This window comes from Crocodylus porosus, unplaced genomic scaffold, assembly GCF_001723895.1.
Source record: "Crocodylus porosus isolate Cpor-Errol unplaced genomic scaffold, CroPor_comp1, whole genome shotgun sequence".
Lineage (NCBI taxonomy): Eukaryota > Metazoa > Chordata > Crocodylia > Crocodylidae > Crocodylus > Crocodylus porosus.
Genome location: NW_017728916.1, coordinates 25,816,204 through 25,822,203, shown reverse-complemented (window position 1 = coordinate 25,822,203; position 6,000 = coordinate 25,816,204).

Sequence of the window (6,000 nt, the reverse complement as noted above, 5' to 3'; positions counted from 1 at the left end):
GGTGGGGGGTCAGACTTGAAGATCTACAAGGTCCCTTCTGACCCTAATTCTATGATTCTATGATGATTCTATGATTCCCCGAGCTCCTGGCATTCATGTATAGGAATGCAAGTGTCCCCTTGGGGGCCCTTGCCTTGCCCACAGATTGTGCCAGGGCTGGGGCAGGGGTAAGTTCCCTTAAATGCCATGGCCTGCTGGCTTTTTTTTTTTTTTTGCAAGCATTGCTCAGCAGGCCAACAGTGACAGTAGTCCCCCCAGTTCCCCAGCAGGCTTAGTTTAGAACTCAGTGGAGCAGGTCAGGCAGTGTGGCTGAGAAGAGCCTTCTCCCAGCAGAGAGAGGTGGCAGCCATTCCTTCCCAGCAGCTCACTGCCTCTCTCACCAAAGAGAGGACTGTGATCATGGAAGCCAAAGCCTTCCAGATGACACCAGCACCACAGTCTTTTGTTAATTATCTGGATCCTCCTCTCCCTCCTCATCCCATACCCTGAGACTGGGAGGATCGAACAGAACACCACCTGTGCCCACAGACCCTTAAGCCCTGTTCCCAAATCCATGTAGCACCTCATGACCCAGCTGGGAGCTCTCTGAGCCATGTCATTGGTGTCCACATGGATAAGGAGCATGAGATAGTGGTCAGTAGGCTGAAGCAGCTTAGGGATCTTCTCCACAATGTCTCGGATGCAGACTCCCAGGAAGCAGCAAATTTCCTGGGCTAAGGTGTCAGGGTGGCAGATTACCTCCTTAGTCCCCCTCAGAATGGAGTCTCCCATGACAAACACTTTGTGTTTTGTTTTAGGGAGAGTGGTGGCTGGGTGGTAGTATTCCTGCCTACCATATAGGAGACCTGGGTTCAAGTTCTAGCTGAGGTGACTTGAAGTGAGTGAGATAACAAGAAGCAAATCTTCTGGGACTCTGTTTCCCTGAGCACTACCAGGAATGACTAGAAATAATGGTCACAAACTGGCAGAGGGTAAATTCAGATTAGACATCAGGAGGTGCTACTTCACTGTCAGGGTGGCTAGGATCTGGAACCAACTTCCAAACAAAGTAGTGCTGGCTCCTACCCTGAGGATCTTTAAAACAAAGCTTGACAATCACCTTGCTGGGGTTGTTTGACCCCAGCACTTTTTCCTGCCATGGCAGGGAGTTGGACTTGCTCAGGTCCTTTCTGACCCTACTAACTATGAAACTAGAGTGGAGGCAGTAGCTACAGTAGTGCCTGTGTTGTCTGCAGGAGCTGGCAACTCAGAAGGCTCTTCTGGGGCTGGAAGAGGTTAATACCTATTTCAAAGCTCCAGCAGGGTGGGGGACTTGGTGTGGTGAGCCTTGGGGCCTTTGACCACCTTGGTCCAACCCCATGGCTGGACAGAATGGGAGGTCCCTGAGTCCTCCCTTGTCCTGGAGGGGGACCATGGTCTACCCTCTGCCTCCCAGGGATGAAGGGCCTGGCAGTAGGAGTTGATCTCCTGCTCACAGTCCCTGATGGCATGCAGTCTCTAGACTGTGGCCTGGAGCTCCTTCGGCTAGTGCACCAGAGACCCCTGTAGGGAGAAGACCTCACAAGAGGAGGTGATCATGCTCCTGGGCCCCAGAGCCTGAAAAAGCAACAGGCAGCCCCCACAGCTGAGAGCCAGAGGCTCCGTCCATGTGGAACTTGGAACCATGGGCTCCGTCTGGGTGGTGGTGTCTGAGGTGCCAGAGGGGGCACTGAAGACCCTGAGGGGACCCTCCAGGTGCAGCGAGTGCCCATCCATGTCATGCCACTGGTGCGCTGACTGCAGCTGTGACTGTCTACCCTGGGGGGTTCATAGGCAGGTCCTCAGGCCCTCCTGCTTGTCCTCCTGCACAAACTCCCACAATAAACTCACATCCTGGGTCTAGGAGTGCACTTGTTTCCATGGCTTGTTCACAAGGCTCCAGTCATGCAGCAACCTGTGGGGCTGGGGAAAGTAGGAGCCAGTGGGGGTGTGACCAGCTGGCTAGGTCTCTCCCTCCATGGGCCCCTGCTTACCTCAGGCAGGCCAGGATTCACTGGGGCTCTTGGGATCTCACTGGGTGTCCCTGGGCTCAAAGGGGCGCAGCAGGCTTACACCCACTCATCTTGCACCAGATCTGGGACCAAACTGAGGCTAGTGCCATTGCCAGGCCCTTTTTAACCTGCGTGCATGCACAGAAGGGCCAGCTAGTGCCTTGCTACTCTTTGGGGGTTAGAGAGGCTAAGTGGGGTTCCTTCCCCCCACCGAGGGAAGGAAAGGTGGGTACTCCCCTGCCCTAACCTGGCTCGCATGCTGGAAGCTCAGACATGTGGCTCCCTGGGGAGCTGGGCCAAGTATGAGCCGTGGTTGGCACAACACTCTTCAGCCCACTTATCCTGCTTCCAGCTGGCTAGGTCCCTCCCTCCATGGGCACCTGCTTACCTTGCATGGGAGCAGGGCCCAGCTCACCATTTCCTCACCTTGCAATGTAGCAGTTGATCACATATTTCCAAAAGAGGCCCTCTCTGGCAGGGGAAGGCTCAGAATCTTTAACTCAGGGCTAAGGATTGAGAGCAGGTGGCGGAAGAAAATGCCGGGCACAGCTATTCCAGTCTGAGGTGGCTCAGTGTAGGATTATACTTTGGAGCTAAAGTCAGTGGGAAATGAATGGAGCCAAAGAGCCAGAGCAGTGGCTGTGGACCACAAAGCACCATCATTCACAGTTGGCAAGTGAACCAGTGTAGGGGAGGCAGGGCCCTGAGTCATCTACAGCTGTACCCCTATAATGGCCCACTGCATACAACACTGAACACCTTCTTTTCAAGGTATCATCAAGACATGGTAGGTGAGTTGAGGAAGGGCACTGCACAAGCTACTCATGAGGTTATTAATCAGTCAAGCCATGACATGACAGTTGTCTTCTTGTATGTAGTCTTCAAGTTTAAGGATGACTGTGCCTACTCATTTATATGCTGGTTTTATTACTATTTTATGGTTAGATCTTAGAGATTCTATGGCCCTTCTCTCCGATAGGGTGAGGTTGTTATGTTGGCATGTGCTGTTGATTATTTTATTTTCCCTTAAGCAGTCAATATAGAGGTCAAGGGTAGAGTGTCATACACTATGAGGTGTCCAATCTGATTTTTTTGTCATTTTGGGGACTGTTTTTTTCCTTGATGCTGTCAGAAGATGGACTTTTGTTGGAAGGGGAGTCATTTTAATTGTGGGAACCATCACAAGAAATCTTCTAGTTCTCCATATTTAAGTATTTTATTAGGGTATTTTTCTGGAGAGAAATTCATGTGTTTACAGGGGCAGATTTTTCAACTTTGGTAAGTGTGTGCATGGAGAGATTGATGATATTTGAGGGTTGGTTGCTTCTTTCAGTTGCATTGAGTCTGAGGCTGGGAATGTTGTTCCTGGAGTAAGTGGTTCAATTTCTTTTTATGTTGGATAGATGTTGTAGAAATTCTTTGTCAGCCTCTTTCTATATGTTGTATAATATTAGGTAATTTTAGGGTTAAAATCAATGGGGAACACGGCACAGGGGACACAATGGTGGGAGTCTACTACAGACCTCCTACCCAGGATCAAGAGCTTGACCAGGAGTTCTCTAGGGAATTGGCTGAGGCCACACACTCCTGGTGTATGGTTGTCATGGAAGACTTCAACTACTCAGAAATCTCATGGGAAGAGCGTTTGGCCAAATTCAAACAGTTGCAAAGCTTTCTCATGTGTGGATGAGCTATATCTGACTCAAGCAGTCTACAGGCTGATGAGAGGTAAAGCACTGCTCAACCTGGTACTGGCCATGGGGGATGACCTAATCAGTGACCTAATGATTGAAGGGAAGCTGGGTGACAGTGACCACAAGCTGACCACCTTCACCATCCACTGTAAAGCTGGCAAGTCAGTCAGCAATACAGAAGTTCTCAACTTCAGGAAAGCTGACTTTGACAAGCTCAGGAGGCTTGTCAGTGAAGCCCTAAAGGACCATAACTCAAAGGGGAGGGGAGTTCAGGATGAGTGGTTGCTCCTCAAAGGAGTAATCCTGGATGCACAAGCTAAGGTTATTCTGTCTTGGAGGAAAGGCAGCAAACGGGCACAGCAGCCCCCTTGGCTCTCCAGGAAACTAGTGGACCTCCTGCATCTAAAAAGAAAGACCTACAAAGGATGGAGGATTGGATCCACCTCCAAGGAGGAATACTCTGCACTGTTCGGGACCTGCAGGGAGTGAACCAGGAAAGCAAAGGCTGCGATGGAACTCCAACTAGCCGCAAGTATCAAGGACGATAAAAAGTCCTTTTTTAGTTACGTGGGGAGCTGAAGGAAAACCAAGGGCAACATTGGATCCTTGCTTAACCAGATGGGACAACTGACAACCAATGCCCAGGAAAAAGCCAATTTGCTAAATGGGTACTTTGCATCAGTTGGTTTTTCACCAGTCCCATGGGATGCCCATGCCCATTACAGGACAGGTGAGGGAGATTCCTTACCCTCCATCAATGCTGACCTTGTGAACAAACATCTTGAGAGGCAGGATACCTTTAAGTCAGCCGGCCCTGACAGTTTACACCCCAGGGTACTCTAGGAGTTGGCAAACATCATAGCTCAGCCCCATGCATGCATCTTCGAGAACTCCTGGCGCTCTGGTGTAGTGCTTGAAGATTGGAAAAAGGCCAATGTGGTGCCTATCTTCAAGAAAGGGAGGAAAGTCAATCCAACAAACTACAGGCCCATCATCCTGACCTCTATCCTGGGGAAGGTATTAGAAAAGATTATCAAAGAGACCATTCTTAACAGACTGGCCCATGACAACTTCCTGAGGGATAGCCACACGAGTTTGTTATGAGTAAGTCTTGCTTGACCAATCTTATTTCCTTTTACGACCAAGTGACCTATCAACTGGACAAGGGAGAAAAGATTGATGTCACATATCTTGACTTTAAAAAAGCCTTTGATCTGGTATCCCATGATCACCTCTTAGCAAACCTGGACAACTGCAGCCTTGGCCTCACTACAATCCACTGGCTGAGGAATTGGTTCTGTGGTAGGACCCAGGGCGTGGTGGTTGATGGAAGTCAAAAATCATGGTGTGCTGTAAACAGTGGGGTCCCTCAAGGTTCTGTCTTTGGGCCAACACTATTCAACATATTTATGTAGAATGTGGACATTGGTATCAGAAGCAGATTGGTCAAGTTTACTGCTGACACCAAACTTTGGGGTATAGTGTCCACACCCAAGGACACCTGAGTGCTATCCAGGCTGACCTTGACAGGCTCAGAAAATGGGAGGACAAGAACCTAATGGTGTTTTACACTGAGAAATGCAAGGTTTCTCACCTTGGGAAGAAAAACCCACAGTATGCTTATAGGCTCATCAGTGCCATACTGACTAACACCAAGGATGAAAGGGACTTGGGGGTCCTGATTGACCATAAGATGAGCATGAGCCATCAAGGTGATGCTGCAGCTAGTAAAGCAAGCAAAACACTGGCTTGCATCTATAGATGCTTCTCAAGCAAATCCCAGGATGTCATTCTCTCATTGTACTCGGCCTTGGTGAGGCTGCAGCTGGAGTACTGCATCCAGTTTTGGGCTCCACAGTTCAAAAAGGATGTGGAGAATCTTGAGAGAGTGCAGAGGAGAGCCACATGCATGATCAGAGGTCAGGAAAACAGACCTTATGATGAGAGGCTGAGAGCCATGGGACTTTTCAGCCTGGAAAAGCACAGGCTCAGGGGTGATCTGGTGACTGCCTATAAATTTATAAGGGGTTCTCACCAGTATCCGGGGGAATATCTGTTCACCAGAGCGCCTCAAGGGATGACAAGGCTGAACAGTCACAAACTCCCCCATGACGATTTCAGGCTGGACATAAGGAAGAATTCTTCACTGTCCGAGCCCCCAAGGTCTGGAATAGACTGCTGCCAGAGATGGTTCAAACACCTACTTTGAACACCTTGAAGAGACATTTTGATGTTTATCTTGCTGGGATCCTATGACCCCTGCTGACTTGCTGCCC